At 49.2% G+C, this 22,883-nt stretch overlaps 2 long non-coding RNA genes across 5 annotated transcripts; one reads left to right on the top strand and one right to left on the bottom strand.

The window, feature by feature from the left end:
* Positions 1-2,901: 2,901 nt before the first annotated feature.
* Positions 2,902-5,586, top strand: LOC148219518 (uncharacterized). Of its 4 annotated transcripts, none has more exons than XR_015799752.1 (3): positions 2,902-3,021; positions 4,123-4,290; positions 4,617-5,586. It is a non-coding gene; the product is annotated as an uncharacterized LOC148219518 (long non-coding RNA). The 4 variants fall into 4 exon arrangements; XR_015799754.1 differs by having other exon boundaries at positions 2,916-3,173; XR_015799751.1 differs by having other exon boundaries at positions 2,935-3,496.
* LOC148219517 (uncharacterized) lies at positions 4,282-7,123 on the bottom strand. The gene is made up of 3 exons (XR_015799750.1): positions 6,690-7,123; positions 5,929-6,027; positions 4,282-4,410 (listed from the first exon to the last, which is right to left on the bottom strand). It is a non-coding gene; the product is annotated as an uncharacterized LOC148219517 (long non-coding RNA).
* Between the last annotated feature and the right edge of the window lie 15,760 nt (positions 7,124-22,883).

The following is a 22,883-nucleotide window of genomic DNA, read 5'->3' as shown; positions in this document are numbered from 1 at the left end:
CGGCCGCGTGGTCCGCGGTGCCGCGGGCGTGAGGGCGCCGGCGGGCGCGGACAGGCGTTTTATGTAAACGCCTATCCGCCGGGGTCCTAGAGAGGCCGCCATCTTGAGCGCTGCCGCAGGGCTGGGTCCCGGCCCGCGGGCCCTTCCGCCATCCTGAGAGGGGCACGGTGCAGTACCCTCCCTTGTCCACACGGCGGCAGCACTGCCGCCCAACTCAGCCCGGCACTGCCGCCCTGTCAGGGACAGCCAGAGAAGGGAGAGAGTTCCAAGCACCAGAGTCCCCATCCGTCATAAAATCCTCTCAATGAATGCCCCTAAAAAACCCTGACCCAAACTAAAAATGCCCTGCCTCTGACCAAATGAAAAAAAAAACCTTTTATATATAAAAATCATCTATTTTTTAATATTTAATTTATAGTCATAATCTATACCTATTTCATATATTCAATTTAATTGCTATTCTATTTATCATATATACAATATTATTTTATTATTCATTATATACATAGATTTATATTACTAATGTTATTTCTATTTTATCTATATCCATCTATATTTGTAGGTTCATAGTTTTTAATATTATTTCTTTAAAAGCTCTGCCTCTAACCAAATAGAAACAAAAAACTCGATTATTTTAAATTCTATTTGAATATATTTTTCTATTTAGTTTTCATATTTATATCTGTAGATTTATATGTCTATATTGTGTATTCTATATTTATATACTATTTAATGTAGTTTTTACTAGTATATTAATATACTAGATGCTATTTACATTCTATTATAACATACTATTTAATATAACATATTAAAATCGATAAATTATTTCTATTACATACTACATACATGTATTTTATATTTATATTTATTTCTATAGATTTATACTTACATATATATATGCATATATAGTTATAATAATTTTATGTCAGTATCTATTTTTGCATATTTGTATATTTTTGCCTATATTATTTTCAAAAAACCCTCCTCTAACCAAATAAAAACCAATAAAACATTCCTTTTAAAGTCTGAATATTTATATATTTCTATTTTCATAACATAATATAATGTAATGTAATATATTTATATATTGGTTTCTTATATTTGCTTCTATATTTTTATTCTTTATCTTTTCTATTTACAGTATCTATTAAAAAACCCTACCTCTAGCCAAACACAAACCAATAAAACATTCCTTTTAGACTATATTTAGCTATTTTTTAAGGTTCTGTTTTCCATGCATTCTACACCCACCCCTCCCTCTCAATGTTCTGGCACCCACCATGACCCCCCCCCATGCCCGACTCACCTGCTCCTCCAGCGCAGCCCGGCTCCCTCTCCCAGGGACCTTGGGGTGCCCCAAACCACGTCGGAGCCCCCCTCAGCCTTTTTTCCTCACCCCAAAGAAGGCACAGAACGACTCCTTTAATGAAGTTGTTTTAACAATTGTAAGGCTAGAGCTTTTGGTATCCACTGCTTGCCATCCCTTGTAAACCAATTTTTTTCTTCTTTCTTCTGCAGCTTAATAAACCTCTTTTTTTCCCCATAGTTTTCCAAATGCATGTATTACCGCATATGCATATTTAGAATCAGTAAATATATTTAATGTCTTGTCCTGCTATAATTCACAGGCTCTCACAAGCGTGTGCAGCTCTGCTGTCTGAGCTGACCAGGTGGCTGGTAACCTCCCCCCTTCCTTTAATTGCTTTCCATTCACGATAGAGTATCCTGTAAATCATGAAGAATGGGGGGGAAAAATCAGTGAGAAATGGGGAAAAAAATCCATGAAAAATGGGGGAACAAATCAGTGAGCAACGGGGAAAAGTGGGGAAAAGTTAATTGAGAAATGGGGAAAAAATCAGTGAGAAATGGGGAAAAAAATCCCTGAAGAATGGGGGAAAAAATCCGTGAGAAATGGGGGAAAGTGGGGAAAAAATCCGTGAGAAATGGGGGAAAAATCAGTGAGAAATGGGTGGGGAAATTCCATGGAAAATGGCGAAAGAAATCAGTGAGAAATGGGGAAAAATGGGTAAAAAATCAGTGCGAAATGGGGGGGGGGGGGGCGGAAATCAATGAGAAATCGGGGAAAAACATAAGTAAGAAACGGGGGGGGGGGAAAATCCATGAAAAATGGGGAAAAATCAGTGGGAAATGGGGATAAATCTGGAAAAAATCCATGAAAAATGGGGGAAAATATCAGTGAGAAATGGGGGAAAATGGGGAAAAAGTCAGTGAGAAATGGGGAAAAATCAGTGAAAAACGGGGGGAAAACTCCATGAAGAATGGGAAAAAAAAATCAGTGAGAAATGGGGGAAAAAATCCCTGAAAAATGGGGGGAAATATCAGTGAGAAATGGGAAAAAAATGGGGAAAAAAATCATTGATAAATCGGGGGAAAAATCAGTGTGAAAGGGGGGGGAAAATCGGGATCGGGGACGTGGACCGGGACTGGGATCGGGGACCGGGACGGGGAAATGGGACCGGGACCGGGATCGCGGACGGGGACCTGGGACAGGGACCGGAACCGGGATCGGGGACGGGGACTGGAGACAGGGACCGGGACCGGGATCGGGGACGGGGACTGGAGACAGGGACCAGGACCGGGATTGGGGACTGGGACCAGGACCGTGATCGGGTTCCGGGACGGGGAACTGGGACTGGGACCAGGATCGGGGACCGGAACCGGGGACTGGGACCGGGACCAGGACTGGGGACGGGGACTGGGGACAGTGACCGGGACTGCAATCGGCACCGCCCCCCGAACCGCTCCCGGAACCGCTCCCCGGGCTACCCCGGCACGGCGACCGGGAACGCCCCCGGCACCGCCCCGGCACCGCCCCGGGTAGCGCCCCCGGCACCGCCCCCGGGGCGGGCCGCCGAACGCACGCGATGACGCGCGGGGGGCGGGACGGCGCGGGGCGGTGACGCGCTTCATGCCAGGAGCAGGGCCGGGTGCGACGAAGACGGGAGCGGGACGACCCGATACCGCGCGGGGCCGCGGGCCCGGCGGAGCCCGGCCCGCTGGGTAGGGGCCGCCAATGGCACCGGGGCTTCTGCTTCGGCTTCTGTCCGTGTCGGCGGGGAGGCCCCAGCCAGCGGTGCCCCTCTCCCTCGGCGGCACGGGCGTGGAACTCGGCATCGGGCGCTGCATCGCCGCGGACAGCAGGGGGCGCACGGGTACCGATACTGCCATGGGGCCCGGCGCTGCTCTCCTGCTCCGCCGCCAGGCGGCGCTGCGCTGCCGTCCTGCCGCGCCTCCGGGCACGCTCGGTTTCCTCGGGGCCCCGGGCCCCGCCTGTCCCGCCGCTGCGGAGGCGGGGGATGCTTTATGGGACTGCCCGAGCTGGCGGTGCCGGGTCTGGGGCGTTGGGGCGCGCCTTGGGGGGCTGCGGGTGCGCTCGTTTCCTCTTCTGCATGGCCTTCTGTGTGAGCATCTCTCGTTGCGACTGCTCTTGGAGAGTCAAACCCCTCCTCCTAAGTGGTCTCAGGAGCCTGGCAGGGTGAGTTTTGTTTCACAGGGGAAAGGGCCACTGGTCGTGTCCAGAGACCTGTGCACCCAGCCAGGTTTCTGCCTGATAAAATTCCAAATGGATGAGGATTTCTCCCAGCCCCAAGCTGCCCCCACCTGTAACCCTGGCTGCCTTTGGGGTGCCCAAAGCCTCCTCTGTGCAGATCTCAGGAACCTGGGAGGGGTGAACAATGTTGCACAGGGAAAAACCCCACAGATTTTATCTCCGGGCCTGGGGCCAGGAGCAGGCATTTGCGTGCTAGAATTCCAGAAGGAGCACGGTGTCTCCCAGACCCAAGCCGCATCCAGCTGTGACCCAGCTGCTCTTGGAGTGCCAAAAGCCTCCTCGTAGCTGATCTCAGGAACCCTGGAAGGGTGAGTTTGGTTTCACAGGGAAAAGGCCTCAGTTTGTGTCCAGAGATCAAATAAGGGACTCTGCTTTTCCTCTAGTTCTCCTTCCTGTTTTCACCTGGGCTAGAAGGATGGGCATGGCCTGTATTTCTCATATCAAAGTGATGTTACTAAATTTGTCCAGAAGTTCTGATTGTTATTTTTATTAGTAGTAGTAATTTTCTGATAGAAAACACTCTCATTTTGCCTTTCCCACGTTGTTTCCAGGTGCTGCCCAGGATGGACATCTGTGGTCTCAGACAGTGATTCCCGAGGAGCAAGGAAAGCCTTTTCCTCACCTGCACAGTTCAGGTGGATGGGACAGAATTGGTGTGGCCTGACAAGGCAGGAAAAGCTGTCTGTGTTCTGGAGTGCCTTGAAAGCTTTCTCCGTCAGGTTTGGAAGGGGTTTCTCTTTGGGATTTCTTGTGATGCAGCACCACGGGTATCCCTTTGTGCCAAGTCCAGTGCTAAAGGATTGAAGAACTGACAAGTGGGGTCTGGGATGAAAATGCCGCTAATAAAATTAAGCAAAGAATACAATAAGAGAAATGAGCATCCTTTTAATATCTGAAATAGTTAGGAATAAAAATGCTGGAAAAGGGCACTCTGAATTGGTGTCACTTGTCATGGATAAAACCCCAGAGTGAGGAATCAGAGCAGAAGTTGAGAGCTGGAATCCTTCTGCAGTCGACTTAATTTTCTTTTCCTCCTCTCTTTCAGGACAGGAAGAATCACGACTCTCCTGGCATCTTTGCCAAGAGCTGTGGTGTTTGATCAGCCAAAGCCCAGAGGCTTCAGCACCAGAGGTCTGAGCCTGGAGGGCTCCTGGTGCTGCCCGTGCTGTGGGCTATGTCAGAGGATGCAGGGTTCCTCTTTGCCTCCCTGCTGGGATTAACTGCCATGGGAATGTGGGATCTGGGTGAAACTCCAGCTCTCCTGGTGTTCAGGGGAGCAAGGTCTGAGGGACTCCTCTCTGGGGATGTGCGGTGAAGGACTGAATAGTGTGGAAGGAGAGGATTTATAAACTGTATCACTGTTTCTCCCAAAATTGGGGTGGAGCACTGATGGGGGCGGTTGGGTTTGGTCTGGGCCGGCTATTCTTTGTGCAATTTTTAAATTCTCTTGTATGATTTACTGTCCGGTATCTTTCTAACAAAAGCTGACATAAATTTAGATTAAGGATTAGAACTTGGCTCCATTCATTGCAAACATTTGACAAGGCTGGAGGACTGGGGTGGTGACTGCTCTCAGGAAAGGTTACTTATTAATACTGTGTCAGATTTCCCGCAGTGACTGTCAGGCCTGCATGGCTGTGAGTTCGTGCTCTTCTCACTGGGGAAATAAGTTCAGCAAAATTAGAAATGTTAGAAAAATCCAGCCAAAAATTCCACCTCTGTACCCCCTAAGTTTTCCCAGTTTTTCCCAGCTAGGAGCTGCACAGAAGTCAGGCAGGGGAAGTGACAACAGGGAACAGCTGAAAAATTCAAAGGCACAAAGAGGAAAGGGGAAAGGTTTCAGAAAACAATTCTATGGTCTAAGAATAATTTCTGATTCCCTACTGAGAAGAACACGAACTCACAGCCATTCAGGCCTGACAGTCCCCTGCAGTGAGAGCTCAGCACACATCCACAGAGGCAAGTCCAGCATCTTAAATGAAAAAATAAAAATAAAAACCAGAAGAAAAAGGTGATTTCTTTTGCTTCAGAGTTATTTCAAGTTCTTAAAGCCCAAGCAACATTTGCTCTCGATTTTGGTTGGGTGAATCATGAGCAGTGGGCACGGGTCATGCCATTCATTGAGCAGAAAACCCGGGGTCATTTAGAGGGGACACAAGAACTGTTTGTGTAGCGACCTCGGGCTGCAGAGGGGCAGGAGAAAGGCCAAGGGAGCTCCCTGGGGCCACCAGGGCCTGTGGGGAACAGAATGGACGCTTGGATGACCAGTGGAGGTGAGGAGTGGATCTGAGTTCATCTACAGGGAAATAAGGAGGGGATACTCTGGAGTGAAAAGCTGAGGTGATGAGTTCACCCACCTGGGCACGAGTTGTGTTTGCACAAAGTGGGAACAGAGGTGAAGGTCAATCCAAAGTCGATCCTGCTTGACCTCTGAATTCCAGGATAAGTTTTACAAGCTGCCAAATGAGGGAGTAAAAATACACAAAAATGAAACCGAGAGCATTCATGAGGTTCCTGGGAGTCCATTACACTGTTGTCATAGAATTCTTAATGAGTTTTGAGCTTTTAATGACAACAATTCAGTACTTTCTTTGGATTATTCACTGTGTAGGATTTGGGGTTTATCTGGATTTTAAAGGCGTCGTGGTGGCCCTGACACTGCTCAGGAGCTGGTAGGAAAAGCAGGGTCAGAGCTCCTGGCAGGCACAGGGTGTTTTTCCCAGAGTGGACTGTGGAGGAATTGTTTGGGCCTTGGATTGTCCCTCTGGGTGATGCCAGTTGCTGTGATTTGTGTAATTCCATACATTTAACTCCCAATACTTCCCAGCCCAGGAGCTTGAGCTGACAGGGCAGCACACAGATTGTTCTCTGTGCTGTGCCCCGATTTGGGGTTGGCTGTCAGCTTTGCGAGCTCCCGTGAATTATGCCCATAGCCCCGAATTCCCTGCTCAATTCCCACTGCCATAACCTCACAGCGCCTCATGGAGTGGGGATATACTGTGGCAGGAAGCTCAGCAGCATCGGCACAGGGACAGGTGTATATTCCAAAGAATTTGCTGTTTCAAACCCTCATCCCCCAGCCCCGCCGATGTCCCTGGGGGGCACTTGACAGAGTTACCTGGATTTCAGCTGATTTCACCCCCCCGAGCTCGGGCTCCAGGTGATCTTTTCAAGCAGGAGAAGGCAGGGGCCGGAGGCGCTCCTGGCCCGTGCCGAGGCAGTCCCTGGGGCCACGAGAGGACATCTCTCCCTGCAGAATTTCAGTTCTTTCCAGAGCCTCAGCAGTAACAGAGGACAAAGAGGAAGATGAGGAGGAGGAAGAAGGGGGAGAGGGTTTGAGAGGAGGGGAAGCCCAAATCCGTGCTGTGTGCGGAGCTCCGACAGCACGCTGCAGCCCGCAGCTCAGTGTGAGCACGGGGCAGAGGAGGCGATTTCTGGGCATTCAATCACCCTGAGGCGGGCCCGGCACCGCCCCTGCAGCACCGTCCCCAGCACAGCTCGGTACCGCTCCGGGATCACCCGGCCCCGCCCCCGGTGCCGCCCGGGACCACTGGGGACCGCCCCTAAAGCACCGCCCCGGCCCCGCCCGGTCCCGTCCCCGGGACCTCCGTGCCCCGCCTCGCCAAGCCCCGGCTCCGCCCCGAGCCTGCCCGGGCTGCGCCGGGACCATCGCTGGCGGCCCCGCCCCTCTTCCCCGGGCCGAAGCGGGCTGAAGGAGATGTCCGCACGATTGGAAACGCCGCCGAAAATCGCACCCGTGGGACCGGTGTCGGCGTCGTGCGCAGGCATCCCACTAGAGCGAGCGGGCTCCTTGCTGTGCCACCCTCCTTTTGCAGCCAGAGTTAGAAGGTCGGGGAGCGACACCCGAGCCGCCATCTTGGGAGAGGCAGGCGCGCAGTACCGCGCTCTGCCCACAGGGTGGCGCTTGGGAGACAGGCAAGGGATGGAATCAAGGAGTGTCCCAATCCTTGAGGAAATCCCCCGGAATGAACGCCCCAAAAAACCCCGACCAGAACTGAGAAACCTCCTGCCTCTGTATGAGTGCAAAGGGTGTGCAAGGAGTGTGCAAATAGTGTGCATTAGCAATCGATCGGCAGGCATTGGCAATCGACCGCCGATCTAATCGATCGGCAGGCATTAGCAATCGCTCGCCGATATAATCGATCGGCAGGCATTGTCAGTCGATCGCCGATATAATCGATCGGCAGGCATTGGCAATCGATCGCCGATATAATCGATCGGCAGGCATTAGCACTCGATCGCCGATCTAATCGATCGGCAGGCACGATCAATCGATCGCCGATATAATCGATCGGCAGGCATTGGCAATCGATCGCCGATATAATCGATCGGCAGGCACGATCAATCGATCGCCGATATAATCGATCGGCAGGCGCGATCAATCGATCGCCGATCTAATCGATCGGCAAGCGCGATCAATCGATCGCCGATGTAATCGATTGGCAGGCACGATCAATCGATCGCCGATCTAATCGATCGGCAGGCATTGGCAATCGATCGCCGATCGAATCGATCGGCAGGCGCGATCAATCGAACGCCGATATAATCGATCGGCAGGCGCGATCAATCGATCGCCGAGCTAATCGCTCGGCAGGCATTGGCAATCGATCGCCGATCTAATCGATCGGCAGGCATTAGCAATCGATCGCCGAGATAATCGATCGGCAGGCATTAGCAATCGACCGCCGATATAATCGATCGGCAGGCATTGGAAATCGAACGCCGATCGAATCGATCGGCAGGCGCGATCAATCGATCGCCGAGCTAATCGATCGGCAGGCGCGATCAATCGATCGCCGATATAATCGATCGGCAGGCATTAGCAATCGAACGCCGATATAATCGATCGGCAGGCGCGATCAATCGATCGCCGATCTAATCGATCGGCAGGCATTAGCAATCGATCGCCGATATAATCGATCGGCAGGCGCGATCAATCGATCGCCGATCTAATCGATCGGCAGGCATTAGCAATCGAACGCCGATCTAATCGATCGGCAGGCGCGATCAATCGATCGCCGATATAATCGATCGGCAGGCGCGATCAATCGATCGCCGATCTAATCGATCGGCAGGCATTAGCAATCGAACGCCGATATAATCGATCGGCAGGCATTAGCAATCGATCGCCGATCTAATCGATCGGCAGGCATTAGCAATCGAACGCCGATATAATCGATCGGTAGCCGTGATCAATCGATCGCCGATCTAATCCATAGGCACGCATTAGCTATCGATCGCCGATCTGATTTTTCCCGCCATTTTTCATGGATTTTTTCCCCCATTTCTTACTGATTTTTCCCCAGTTTTTCATGCATTTTTTCCCGCAATTTTCGTGGATTTTTTTCCCATATTTTCCCCATTTCTCACTGATTTTTTCCCCCCATTTCTCAATGATTTGTTTCCCCAATTTATCAAAGATTTTTTTTCCCCATTTCACCATGATGTTTCCCCCATTTCTCACTGATTTTTTCCCCCATTTCTCACTGATGTTTTCCCCCCATTTTTCCATGGATATTTCCCGATTTTCCCCCCCATTGCTCACTGATTTTTGCCCCCATTTCCCTCTGAATTTTCCCCCCATTTTCCATGCATTTTTCCCCCCATTAATCACTGATTTTTTTCCCCATTTATCACTGATATTTGCCCCCATTTCTCTCTGAATTTTTCCTTCCATTTTTCATGCATTTTTCCGCCCATTAATCACTGATTTTCTCCCCATTTATCACTGAATATTCCCCCATTTTTCATCGACTTTTCCCCCATTTCTCACTGATTTATTCCCCCATTTTTCATGGATTTTTTTTCCCCCATTTCTCACTGATTTTTTTTTCCCGTTTTTCAAAGATTCCCCCCCCCGTTTTTCACTGATTTTTCCCCATTTTTCAAAGATTCCCCCCCCCGTTTTTCACTGATTTTTTTCCATTTCTCACTGATGTTTTACCCCATTCTTATTACCATTCTCATAGCTCTATTTTATATTTATACATATTCTTATATTTGCATTATTTCTGTTATACACTAGATTTTTCATAGATATTTGCTACTTAGATTTCATTATATTTTACATGTATACCAATCTATTTCTATTCTTTATATTTTATTTTTATATTAGCTATAAAAACCGTGCCTCTACCCAAATAAAAAGCATTTAAACATTCCTTTTAGACTAGATTTAGGTATTTTTTATGGTTCTGTTTTTCATGCATTCTACACCCACCCCTCCCTGTCAATGTTCCGGCACCCAGCATGACCCCCCCCATGCCCGACTCACCTGCTCCTCCAGCGCAGCCCGGCTCCCTTTCCCAGGGACCTTGGGGTGCCCCAAACCACGTCGGAGCCCCCAGTCTCCACACCCTCCCCCTCCGTAGGGAACGGGAATGGGATGGGGAGCACACAGGACAAGAAAGGAACACAAAAGACACACTGGACAGAGAGAAGAAAAGGGCTGGAAGCTGGATATGAGGATGAAAGTGGAGCAGCAACAAACCTCAGGACTCTTGACTAGAGAGTGTGGCTGCTGAACGTCTCAAAAAAAAACCCCAGCTCCAACACAACATGCTGTGCTCACGGCTCGGCCTGGGACTCATCAGTGAACATCTCTCTCTTGCCAGGGCCATAAAGCCCCCGAGAAAACACGAGGTGAGGTTGATGTGCTCCGGCTTTGCTCCTGCTCAGCCCTAACCCCAGCCCCTGCTGCCAGTGAGCACCCTGATCTCTGAACCTCTTCTCAGCTTGTTTGTACGCTTCCAAATTCCTTCCTCTTTCTTCAAGCTTCATCTGTTTCCTGGCATTGGGAGAATGACAAGTGTTTAGCACAGCGCAATGAATACAACAGTCTCATTTTCAGAAGACACAACTGAACGAGAACCGACAGCAGCACTGCTTCGAGACAATCTGGGCACACGTTTCCCTTCCAGCAATCTGAGTGTTCTTTTGTGTCACGCCTGAAATCCTGAAAATGGTTTTTTGAGAAAAATTATCCATAACTAGAAAACAATCAAACCAAATAAATAGAACCCCTAGGATATAATAACAGCCCATATACTACAACACTCCAATTCTAATATTAATAAGAAAACAGAAATTAGCTACACAGCATTACCTCAAACAAACACTACATACTGGCAAGAATCAAAGCCACCACAAAATAATTCAAAAACTACCCTATGCCTTATGCTACAGGCTAGAACGCCATCGGCAAACCTTATCAAGGTATCCTTTAAAAACAACGCCCCACCAAAAACAAAAACAACACAAAACGCCATTCAAGAACTCCCTTATCAACACCTGAATGAAAAAACATGGCATTAGATAAATAGACCATAGCCCTTATCATACGCCATCTACAAACAAAATAAAGCTATACCATACATCCTCGAAAACCACCTTCAAAGCACGACATTAGAAAAAAAAACTTTCCAGAATTAAAAGCTGTATCTAACAAAAGCCGTCTGATAAAATTAACAACCAAGCCCCCACCATCAGAGCTGCCCCTACTAAACTCCCCATCGTACATATGAAAAATCAGTTTTAAAAACCTACTTCAATTCATTCTGCCTCAAATACAAAGCCATCCAGAAAGTTACCTTCACTCAAAAACAAAAGCGCACGTAGTAAATAACATTAAAAAATAAATCAGCACACTACACAGCACAAGCATAAAATATTGAATTAAAACCAAAAATACCCCTAGTCATTAAAGAGCCCAGCCGCAAGCTATATTTAACTATAACTTCGTGCAAACGTACACATATCATTAAAATAGATTTCTTTCAGAATACAACTGATGATCTAAAATAGTAAAATGTCCGAGAACGATATTATAATAGGATATCCTCGATCATCCTCCCGCAAATTCTCTCCACTGTATTGTCCGACACACACCGAAAAAAAAATCCAGTTTTTACTTTGTTCAGCTAACTTCTCATTTATTAGCTGAGAGGAATGTTGAATTTGTCTTTACAAATGAGCTGTGGATCAGCCTGTAGATAAGGCTAGCACTGAGAGATAAAAGAAACAATGGGATGGATTCCACTGATTGATGAATGGAAAGAGATATTTGCCTTTACAAACAAACTGCAGGGCTGCTGATAAATGAAATTGGATATCGAAAGATGAAAGAAGCAACGGGGGGAAACTATGAATTCTAGAAGAATTAAAAATTAAAAGGGAGGGTTATACATTAGAGGGGAATTTCAGGTATCAGGCGTTCCGGGAAGTCTGTGCCTCTCAAGTACCTCAGCCAATGGGAAAAGAGAGAGGGAAATGCGGCCGGGAAAATAGGATAAAAAGGAGGCTGCGTCCTCCAAAAATTTGAGAGATGCCAGGGGAATGTCCCATGGCCTCTCCCTTTATTCGAATAAAGCAAAAAGGACTCCTCCGTTTCCTTTTTGGACATAAACCGCTGGTGTTTGTGGATTAATTTGCCTGACATTTAGCAACATATTGTTAAAAAAAAAAAAAAAAAAAAAAAAAAGTGATCCAGAAGAGGGCAACATTGACAGCCATTCCAAGACAGGATGAACAAATGCTTTCACATTGACAGAGGATGCTGCGATGTTCTGAGAACAGAAGATAGAATAAAATAAAGGAAGGTGATGTTACAAGACAGAAAAGGGTAAAATAAAAGGAGTACCTGAGACTGGGGGGCGGGGGGGAAGAAAATGGGGAAATATTAATTGCTACACACTAGGTACAAATGCTTTTTACAAGTAATTGATGAGAAGCAAGCTAAAAGCGTCTTACTGCTGCTAGTGATATCATGCTCCAAGCTCTGCTAATAATTCCTATTTCTAGCAATAGTTCAATTGAACTCACTACATTCCAACTATTTTTCTGCTTGTTTAGATGGCAGATCCGTTTGGAACACACCTTCGTATAGCAAATTCTATGCCCAGGTAGGGACCTCTCAGTTCTTCCATAAAACATTTTCTTCTGCATTATGGCAAGCCTTTGTTTTAGCTTGACAGCTTTCTTGAAACTTCAATTTACGCATGTATCCAAAGACATTTGCAATTCCAGAAATTGGTAGGCACATCATATGGAAAGTAAATAACATTCTCGAGAGGGAGTTGCTTTGTTACTGAGGGGATGAAAAGCAAGGCTAGAGCTAGTAGAACTACCCAAGAAATTGGACTTAACACAGCTTTTACAAGGCTCAAAGTAGCCATACCGAGATGTTTGAGCTAAAAGCCCCAGTTACCAGACTTACAGGCCTAATAGTTATCACCACACCACATTCCCTGGTTGCAGTATTTTTAACAGCAGTGCAGAACGCTACTGAGAATTATTTTTAGGTTGAATTGTTCTCTCCCCTCACTGCCTGTGTAGCTGTTAGAGGCTTCCAGGAGGCTGGGGAAGCAGACTGCTGGTTTCACTTCCAGACACGTCACTTCCATGGTCTGCTGGAGGGCACTTTGAAGCCCGTGGCCTTTTCTTGCTCTATTGTATCTGACAACTTTCCTCCCCCACGTCTGTTTTTTAGCGGGCAGCATTTTTGGAGGGCCAGTCAAAGACCTCAGGCTCCGAGAGAATTCATCTGCTTTGCTCTGTTTATGTGTGCAACAGATGGGAGCAGCAACTAAGTCAAGTAGTAACTTCTGAGCTGCCCAGTTATCAGTAAACCAAAATATTCTTTGGTGACTCTCGCCAGACGAACATATCATCCTATCCGAGTCACATACTGCCCCTCTGGCATTTTCCAGTCAGACAAAGAATTCCTGGCCCCTTCCTTGCATGAACCTCAGCTCTCCACCTTGTTCCAGAAAGAGTTCTAGATCCAAGGCCCAGTGAGCCAGCTACCCTTTGCTGCCCTGAGCAGTATGGAAACAGCCAAGCCCCAGCCCTGCAGCCCTGCCTAACTCGCCTTTGCCTCCCAAACCTGAACCTTTTCCTTGGCTGTGGCATCCTCACTCATGCAATCCTGAAGACAAAAATCTGATTTGGCAGGTGAGGCCGTTTCTAACGCAAAAGCTTCACCAAGGTTTCTCTTCCAACTTCAGCCTTAAACAGTCCTGTCCTCCTCAGACAGCCCCCACCTCCAGCCTTTAGCTGTAAATACTTCCTGGTTTATAGCTAATGCTTGCCACCCCTCAAAATTAAGTCTTTTGATATGCATTTACATCCCTCCCTAACCATGTCCTCATCACCCTTCCCAAACTCAGCCTCATCTCCAGGCCTAGAACCTCTCCCTAGGTGAGGGACTGTCCTCGGGTAGGAGTGCTGACAGACCTGTGCATGAGCCCAGCTGCATAGCCCGTGCTAATCCCAGCCCAGCTCTAGCCTTTAAACCCACTGGGGCTTTGGTACTGGAGGCCCAGTTACAGTAACCCCTGTGGCCGTTCCGCTTCCAGGCCATCTGGGAGTTGTGATCCCCCACCCTACACCACTTTGGTGAGAAATGCATTCCTTTCTTACAATAAAGTTTTCATTTTATGTCTAAATTCAAGCATTCCGAGAAAACGTGTAGCAATTATATCAAGACAGACATGACAGGCACCAACATTAGTCTTTCATTACACACTTTTCATGCCTTCTCTCCACAGATTTCTTTGAGGCAACTCTGACTCCTTTTCTCACAGGCAGCTCCACACAGCCCCGACTCCTCCTCTCCTCTGTACGACTGGCTAAACCCCAGCCTGTCCCTTCCCCAGCCACCTGAGCCTGTCTGTCCCACACACAGCATCCTCTCACCTTGTCCATCCCTTGCACGGCCACGTGTCCCTTCCTCCTCGCAGCACAGCCAGCAGGCTCCAGCCCACACTGCAGCAGGCTCTGCACCTCCAGCTGGAGCTGTGCTTAGTGAAACTGGCAGCCAGCTGACCCACGCTTTTATAACAACCAGCCTCACTGGGCAGGCAAGGCTGTTTCCACTCCTTGCTAATCACTACAGCTGTAACTCGTTGGCAACTAGTGCCTTCTGCACTATCCTTACAAACTATTCTCCTACAGAAATGGACCGGAATTCCGCGGGGATTTTCCGGGGATTCCGGGGGGATTTTCTCGGGAATTCCGGGGGGATTTTGTCGGGGATTCCGGGGGGATTTACTGGGGGATTCCGGGGGGATTTACTGGGGGATTCCGGGGGGATTTTATCGGGGATTCCTGGGGGATATTCCCGGGGATTCCGGGGGGATTTTATCGGGGATTCTGGGCATATTTTCTCGCGGATTCCGGGGGGATTTTCTCAGGGATTCCGGGGAGATTTTATCGGGGATTCCGGGGGGATTTTTCCCGGGAAATCCGGGGGGATTTTCCCCGCGATTCCAGGGGGATTTTCCAGGGGATTCCAGGGGGATTTTATCGGGGATACCTGGGGGATTTTCCAGGGCATTGCTGGGGGCTTTTCCCGGGGATTCCGGGGGGATTTTCACGGGGATTCCGGGGGGATTTTCACTGGGATTCCGGGGCGATTTTCTCAGGGAATTCCGGGGGATTTTCTCGGGAATTCCGGGAGGATTTTCCCGAGTATTCCGGGGGGATTTTCCCGAGTATTCCGGGGGGATTTTTTCGGGGAGTCCGGGGGGATTTTCCCGGGGATTCCGAGGGGATATTCCCGGGGAATTCCGGGGGGATTTTCTCCGGGATTCCGGGGGGATTTTCCAGGGGTTTCAGCGAGGAATTTCCCGGGGAATTCCCGGTGGATTTTCCAGGGGATTCCGGGTGGATTTTCTCGGGGATTCCGGGGGGATTTTCCCGAGTATTCCGGGGGGAATTTTTCGGGGAGTCCGGAGGGATTTTCCCGGGGTATCCGGGGTGATTTTACGAGGAATTCCGGGGGGATTTTCCCGAGTGTTCCGGGGGGATTTCCTCGGGGATTACGGGATGATTTTCTCGGGCAATTCCGGGGGATGTTCTCGGGTATTCCGGGGCCATTATCTCGGTGATTCCGGGGAGATTTTCTCGGGGATTCCGAGATTATTTTCCCGGGGAATTCATGGGGATTTTCCCGGGGATTCCGGGGGGATATTCGCGGGGATTCCGGGGGATTTTCTCGCAGATTCCGGGGGGATTTTCATGGGGATTCCGGGGTATTTTCTCCTGGATTCCGGAGAATTTTCCGTGGATTCCTGGGGGATTTTGCCGAGTATTTCGGGAGAATTTTCTCGGGGATTCCGGGGTGATTTTCCCGGGAAATTCCGGGGGATTTTCTCGGGGATTCCGGGGGATTTTTTCGGGGAGTCCGGAGGGATTTTCCCGGGGATTCCGGGGGGATTTTACGAGGAATTCCGGGGGGGTTTTCTCGGCGATACCGGGGGGATATTCTCGGGGATTCCGGGATGATTTTCCCGGGGAATTCCAGGGGATTATTCCGGCGATTCCGGGGGGATTTTCTCGGGGATTCCGGGGGGATTTTCCAGGAGATGCCGGGGGGATTATCCCGGGGAATTCTAGGGGATTTTCTCGGCGATACCGGGGGGATTTTCCCGGGAATTCCGGGGGGATTTTCCAGGGGATTTCGTGGGGATTATGCCGGGGAGTCTGGGGCTATTTTCGCGGGGATTCCGGGAGGTTTTTCTCGGGGATTCCGGGGGGATTTTCCCGCGGAATTCCGGGGGGATTTTCTCGGGGAGTCCGGGGAGATTTGCCCGGGGATTCCGGGGGGATTTTCCGGGGGATTTTCTCGGGGATTCCGGCTGGATTTTCCAGGGGATTCCGGGCATATTTTCTCGGGGATTCCGGGGGGATTATCCCGGGGATTCCGGGGGGATTTTCTCGGGGATTCCGGGCATATTTTCTCGGGGATTCCGGGGGGATTATCCCGGGGATTCCGGGGGGATTATCCCGGGGAGTCCGGGGGTATTTTCTCGGGGATTCCGCAGGGATTTTGTCGGGGATTCCGCAGGGATTTTGTCGGGGATTCCGGGATGATTTTCCATCGGATTACGGGTTGATTTTCCCGGGGAATTCCGGGGGGATTTTCTCGGCGATTCCAGCGGGATTTTATCGGGGATTCCGGGGGGATTTTCCAGGGGATTCCCGGGGGATTATCCAGGGGATTCCGGGGGGATTTTCCGGGGATTCCGTGGAGATTTTCCGGGGATTTGGGGCGGATTTTCTCGGGAATTCCGGGGAGATTTTCTCCGGGATTCCGGGGGGATTTTCCAGGGGTTTCAGCGAGGAATTTCCCGGGGAATTCCCGGTGGATTTTCCAGGGGATTCCGGGTGGATTTTCTCGGGGATTCCGGGGGGATTTTCCCGAGTATTTCGGGGGGATTTTCTCGGGGATTCCGTGGGGATTTCCCCGGGGATTCCGGGGGGATTTTCCCGAGTATTCCGGGAGGATTTTGTCGGGGATTTCCGGGGGATTTTCTCGTGGATTCCGGGACGATTTTCCCGAGGAATTCCGGGGGGATTTTCCCTGGGATTGCGGGGGGATTTTCTCGGGGATTCCCGGGGGATTTTCCCGGGGAATTCCGGGGGGATTTTCTCGGGGATTCCGGGGGGATTTTCCCGGGGATTCCGGGGGGATTTTGTCGGGGATTCGGGGGGATTTTGTCGGGGATTCCGGGGGGATTTTCCAGGGGATTCCGGGGGGATTTTCCAGGGCATTCCGGGCATATTTTCCCGAGTATTACGGGCGAATTTTCTCGGGGATTCTGGGGATATTTTCTTGGGGATTCTGGGGGGGCTTTCACAGGGATTTCTGGGGGATTTTCGCGTGGATTCCGGGGGGATTTCATCGGGGATTCCGGGGGGATTATCCAGGGGATTCCGGGGGGTTTTTCCAGGGGATTCCGGGCATATTTTCCCGAGTATTACGGGCGAATTTTGTCGGGGATTCCGGGGAGATTTTCTTGGGGATTCCGGGGGGGCTTTCACAGGGATTTCTGGGGGATTTTCGCGTGGATTCCGGGGGGATTTTCTCGGGGATTCCGGGGGCTATTTTCCCGGAGATTCCGGGGGAAATTTGTCGGGGAGTCCGGGGGGATTTTCTAGGGGAATTCCGGGGGATTTTCTCGGGGATTCTGGGGGGATTTTCCATCGGACTCCGGGTTGATTTTCCCGGGGACTCCGGGGGATTTTCTCGGGGATTTCCGGGGGATTTTCTCGTGGATTCCGGGACGATTTTCCCGAGGAATTCCGGGGGGATTTTCTCGGGGATACCGGGTGAATTTTCTCGGGGATTCCGAGGGATTTTCAGGGGATTCCGGGGGATTTTCTCGGGGATTCCGGGGGGATTTTCCGGGGAATCTGGGGGGATTTTCTCGGGGATTCCGGGGGGATTTTCCCGGCGAATTCCGGGGGGATTTTCTCGGGGATTCCTAGGGGATATTCCAGGGGATTCCGGGGTGATTATCCCGGGGATTTTCCTGGGGGATTTTCCCGGGGATTCCGGGTTGATTTTCCCGGGGAATTCCGAGGGATTTTCTCGGCGATTCCGGGGAGATTATCCCGGGGATTTCGGGGAGATTTTCTGGGGGATTCCTGGGGGATTTTCTCGGGGATAGCGGACGGATTATCACGGGGATTCCGGGATGAGTTTTTCGGGGAATTCAGGGGGATTTTCCCGGGGAATTCCGGGGGATTTTCTCGGGGATTCCGGGGGGATTTTCCCGGGGATTCCCGGGGATTTTCTCTCGGATTTTTTTCCCCAATTTTTCAAGCATTTTTTCCCGCAATTTTCGTTGATTTTTCCCAAATTTTCCCCATTTCTCACTGATTTTTTTCCCCATTTCTCAATGATTTTTGCCCCAATTTATCAAAGATTTTTTTCCCCATTTCTCACTGATGTTTTTCCCCATTTTCCCCCCATTTCTCACTGATTTTTATCCCCCATTTCTCACTGATTTTTCCGTTGATTTTTCATGGATTTTTCCACCCATTTTTCGTGGATTTTTTCCCCATTTTTCCCCATTTCTCACTGATTTTTTCCCCCATTTATCACTCCTTTTTCCCCATTTTTCCCCATTTCTCACTGATTTTTTCCGCCATTTTTCATGGATGTTTCCCCCAATTTTCATGGATATTTCCTGATTTTCCCCCCCATTTCTCACTGATATTTGCCCCCATTTCTCTCTGAATTATTCCCCCCATTTTTCATGCATTTTCCCGCCCATTAATCACTGATTTTTTCCCCATTTCTCACCGACTTTTCCCCCCATTTCTCACTGATTTTTATCCCCCACTTCTGACTGATTTTTCCCAATTTTTCGTTGATCTTTTTCCCCATTCCTCACCGATTTTTCCCCCATTTCTCTCTGATTTTTCCATCATTTTTCATGGTTTTTCCCCCCCATTTCTCACTGATTTTACCCCATTTCTCACTGATTTTATTAATGTTTGTATTTCTATTTCTAATTATATTTATATTTATATTTATATTTATATTTATATTTATATTTATATTTATATTTATATTTATATTTATATTTATATTTATATTTATATTTATTGTTTTGCATGTTTATGTTTATGTTTATGTTTATCTTTAGGTTTATGTTTATGTTTATATCTATGCAGGTTTACGTTTGTGCATGTTTATGTCAATGTTTATATTTATGCATATTTATTTTTATGCCGGCGAACGCGGGCAGGCGTTTTATGTAAACGCCTATCCGCCGGGGTCCCAATGCGGCCGCCATCTTGAGCGTGTCGGGACTCTAAAAATGGCTTCTCGGGCGGCACCCCGGCTGACCTGCCAAAAATGGCGGCAGAAAGGGCGGGAAAAAATCAGGACCCCGGTGTGTAGGCATAAGATGCCTGATTACATCGCCGACGCCGATCCGCTCGCCGACAATTTTCCCGGACGTGTCAGAGCGTGCCGACAAGGGCCGCGCGGTCCGCGGTGCCGCGAGCGTGAGGGCGCAGCGGGCGCGGGCAGGCGTTTTATGTAAACGCCTATCCGCCGGGGTCCTAGAGAGGCCGCCATCTTGAGTGTGTCGGGACTCTCAAAATGGCGGCTCGGGAGGCACCCCGCCTGACCTGCCAAAAATGGCGGCAGAAAAGGGCGGGAAAAAATCAGGACCCCGGTGTGTAGGCATAAGATGCCTGATTACATCGCCGACGCCGATCCGCTCGCCGACAATTTTCCCGGACGTGTCAGAGCGTGCCGACAAGGGCCGCGCGGTCCGCGGTTCCGCGAGCGTGAGGGCGCTGGCGGGCGCGGACAGGCGTTTTATGTAAACGCCTATCCGCCGGGGTCCTAGAGAGGCCGCCATCTTGAGCGCTGCCGCACGGCTGGGTCCCGGCCCGCGGGCCCTTCCGCCATCCTGAGAGGGGCACGGTGCAGTACCCGCCTGTGTCCACACGGCGGCAGCACTGCCGCCCAACTCAGCCCGGCACTGCCGCCCTGTCAGGGACAGACAGAGAAGGGAGAGAGTTCCAAGCACCAGAGTCCCCACCCGTCATAAAATCCTCTCAATGAACGCCCCAAAAAAACCCCGACCCAAACTAAAAATGCCCTGCCTCTGACCAAATGAAAAAAATACCTTTTATATATATAAATCATCTATTTTTTAATATTTAATTTCTAGTCATAATCTAGACATATTTCATATATTCAATTTAATTGCTATTCTATTTATCATATATACAATATTATTTTATTATTCATTATATACATAGATTTATATTACTAATATTATTTCTATTTTATCTATATCCATTTATATTTGTAGGTTCATAGTTTTTAATATTATTTCTTTAAAAGCTCTGCCTCTAACCAAATAGAAACAAAAAACTCGATTATTTTAAATTATATTTGAATATATTTTTCTATTTAGTTTTCATATTTATATCTGTAGATTTATATGTCTATATTGTGTATTCTATATTTATATACTATTTAATGTAGTTTTTACTAGTACATTAATATACTAGATGCTATTTACATTCTATTATAACATACTATTTAATATAACATATTAAAATCGATAAATTATTTCTATTACATACTACATACATGTATTTTATATTTATATTTATTTCTATAGATTTATACTTACATATATATATGCATATATAGTTATAATAATTTTATGTCAGTATCTATTTTTGCATATTTGTATATTTTTGCCTATATTATTTTCAAAAAACCCTCCTCTAACCAAATAAAAACCAATAAAACATTCCTTTTAAAGTCTAAATATTTATATATTTCTATTTTCATAACATAATATAATGTAATGTAATATATTTATATATTGGTTTCTTATATTTGCTTCTATATTTTTATTCTTTATCTTTTCTATTTACAGTATCTATAAAAAAACCCTACCTCTATCCAAACACAAGCCAATAAAACATTCCTTTTAGACTATATTTAGCTATTTTTTAAGGTTCTGTTTTTCATGCATTCTACACCCACCCTCCCTCTCAATGTTCTGGCACCCACCATGACCCCCCCCCATGCCCGACTCACCTGCTCCTCCAGCGCAGCCCGGCTCCCTTTCCCAGGGACCTTGGGGTGCCCCAAACCACGTCGGAGCCCCCCTCAGCCTTTTTTCCTCACCCCAAAGAAGGCACAGAACGACTCCTTTAATGAAGTTGTTTTAACAATTGTAAGGCTAGAGCTTTTGGTATCCACTGCTTGCCATCCCTTGTAAACCAATTTTTTTCTTCTTTCTTCTGCAGCTTAATAAACCTCTTTTTTTCCCCATAGTTTTCCAAATGCATGTATTACCGCATATGCATATTTAGAATCAGTAAATATATTTAATGTCTTGTCCTGCTATAATTCACAGGCTCTCACAAGCGTGTGCAGCTCTGCTGTCTGAGCTGACCAGGTGGCTGGTAACCTCCCCCCTTCCTTTAATTGCTTTCCATTCACGATAGAGTATCCTGTAAATCATGAAGAATGGGGGGGAAAAATCAGTGAGAAATGGGGAAAAAAATCCATGAAAAATGGGGGAACAAATCAGTGAGCAACGGGGAAAAGTGGGGAAAAGTTAATTGAGAAATGGGGAAAAAATCAGTGAGAAATGGGGAAAAAATCCCTGAAGAATGGGGGAAAAAATCAGTGAGAAATGGGGGAAAGTGGGGAAAAAATCCGTGAGAAATGGGGGAAAAATCAGTGAGAAATGGGTGGGGAAATTCCATGAAAAATGGCGAAAGAAATCAGTGAGAAATGGGGAAAAATGGGTAAAAAATCAGTGCGAAAAGGGGGGGGGGGGGGGGGGTGAATCAATGAGAAATCGGGGAAAAACATAAGTAAGAAACGGGGGGGGGGGAAAATCCATGAAAAATGGGGAAAAATCAGTGGGAAATGGGGATAAATCTGGAAAAAATCCATGAAAAATGGGGGAAAATATCAGTGAGAAATGGGGGAAAATGGGGAAAAAGTCAGTGAGAAATGGGGAAAAATCAGTGAAAAACGGGGGGAAAACTCCATGAAGAATGGGGAAAAAATCAGTGAGAAATGGGGAAAAAAATCCCTGAAAAATGGGGGAAAATATCAGTGAGAAATGGGAAAAAATGGGGAAAAAATCATTGATAAATCGGGGGAAAAATCAGTGTGAAAGGGGGGGAAAAATCGGGATCGGGGACGTGGACCGGACTGGGATCGGGGACCGGGATGGGAAATGGGACAGGGACCGGGATCGCGGACGGGGACCTGGGATAGGGACCGGAACCGGGATCGGAGACGGGGACTGGAGACAGGGACCGGGACCGGGATTGGGGACTGGGACCAGGACCGTGATCGGGTTCCGGGACGGGGAACTGGACTGGGACCAGGATCGGGGACCGGAACCGGGGACTGGGACCGGACCAGGACTGGGGACGGGGACTGGGGACAGTGACCGGGACTGCAATCGGCACCGCCCCCCGAACCGCTCCCGGAACCGCTCCCCGGGCTACCCCGGCACGGCGACCGGGAACGCCCCCGGCACCGCCCCGGCACCGCCCCCGGTGCCGCCCCCGGCACTGCCCCGGCACCGCCCCGGGTAGCGCCCCCGGCACCGCCCCCGGGGCGGGCCGCCGAACGCACGCGATGACGCGCGGGGGGCGGACGGCGCGGGGCGGTGACGCGCTTCATGCCAGGAGCAGGGCCCGGGTGCGACGGAGACGGAGCGGGCCGACCCGATACCGCGCGGGGCCGCGGGCCCGGCGGAGCCCGGCCCGCTGGGTAGGGGCCGCCAATGGCACCGGGGCTTCTGCTTCGGCTTCTGTCCGTGTCGGCGGGGAGGCCCCAGCCAGCGGTGCCCCCCTCCCTCGGCGGCACGGGCGTGGAACTCGGCATCGGGCGCTGCATCGCCGCGGACAGCAGGGGGCGCACGGGTACCGATACTGCCATGGGGCCCGGCGCTGCTCTCCTGCTCCGCCGCCAGGCGGCGCTGCGCTGCCGTCC

Source organism: Sturnus vulgaris (genome assembly GCF_052056855.1).
Source record: "Sturnus vulgaris isolate bStuVul1 chromosome 38 unlocalized genomic scaffold, bStuVul1.hap1 SUPER_38_unloc_2, whole genome shotgun sequence".
NCBI classification, from domain to species: domain Eukaryota; kingdom Metazoa; phylum Chordata; class Aves; order Passeriformes; family Sturnidae; genus Sturnus; species Sturnus vulgaris.
Note: the sequence above shows the minus strand (reverse complement) of the source record. Positions and strands in the feature narration are given on the sequence as shown.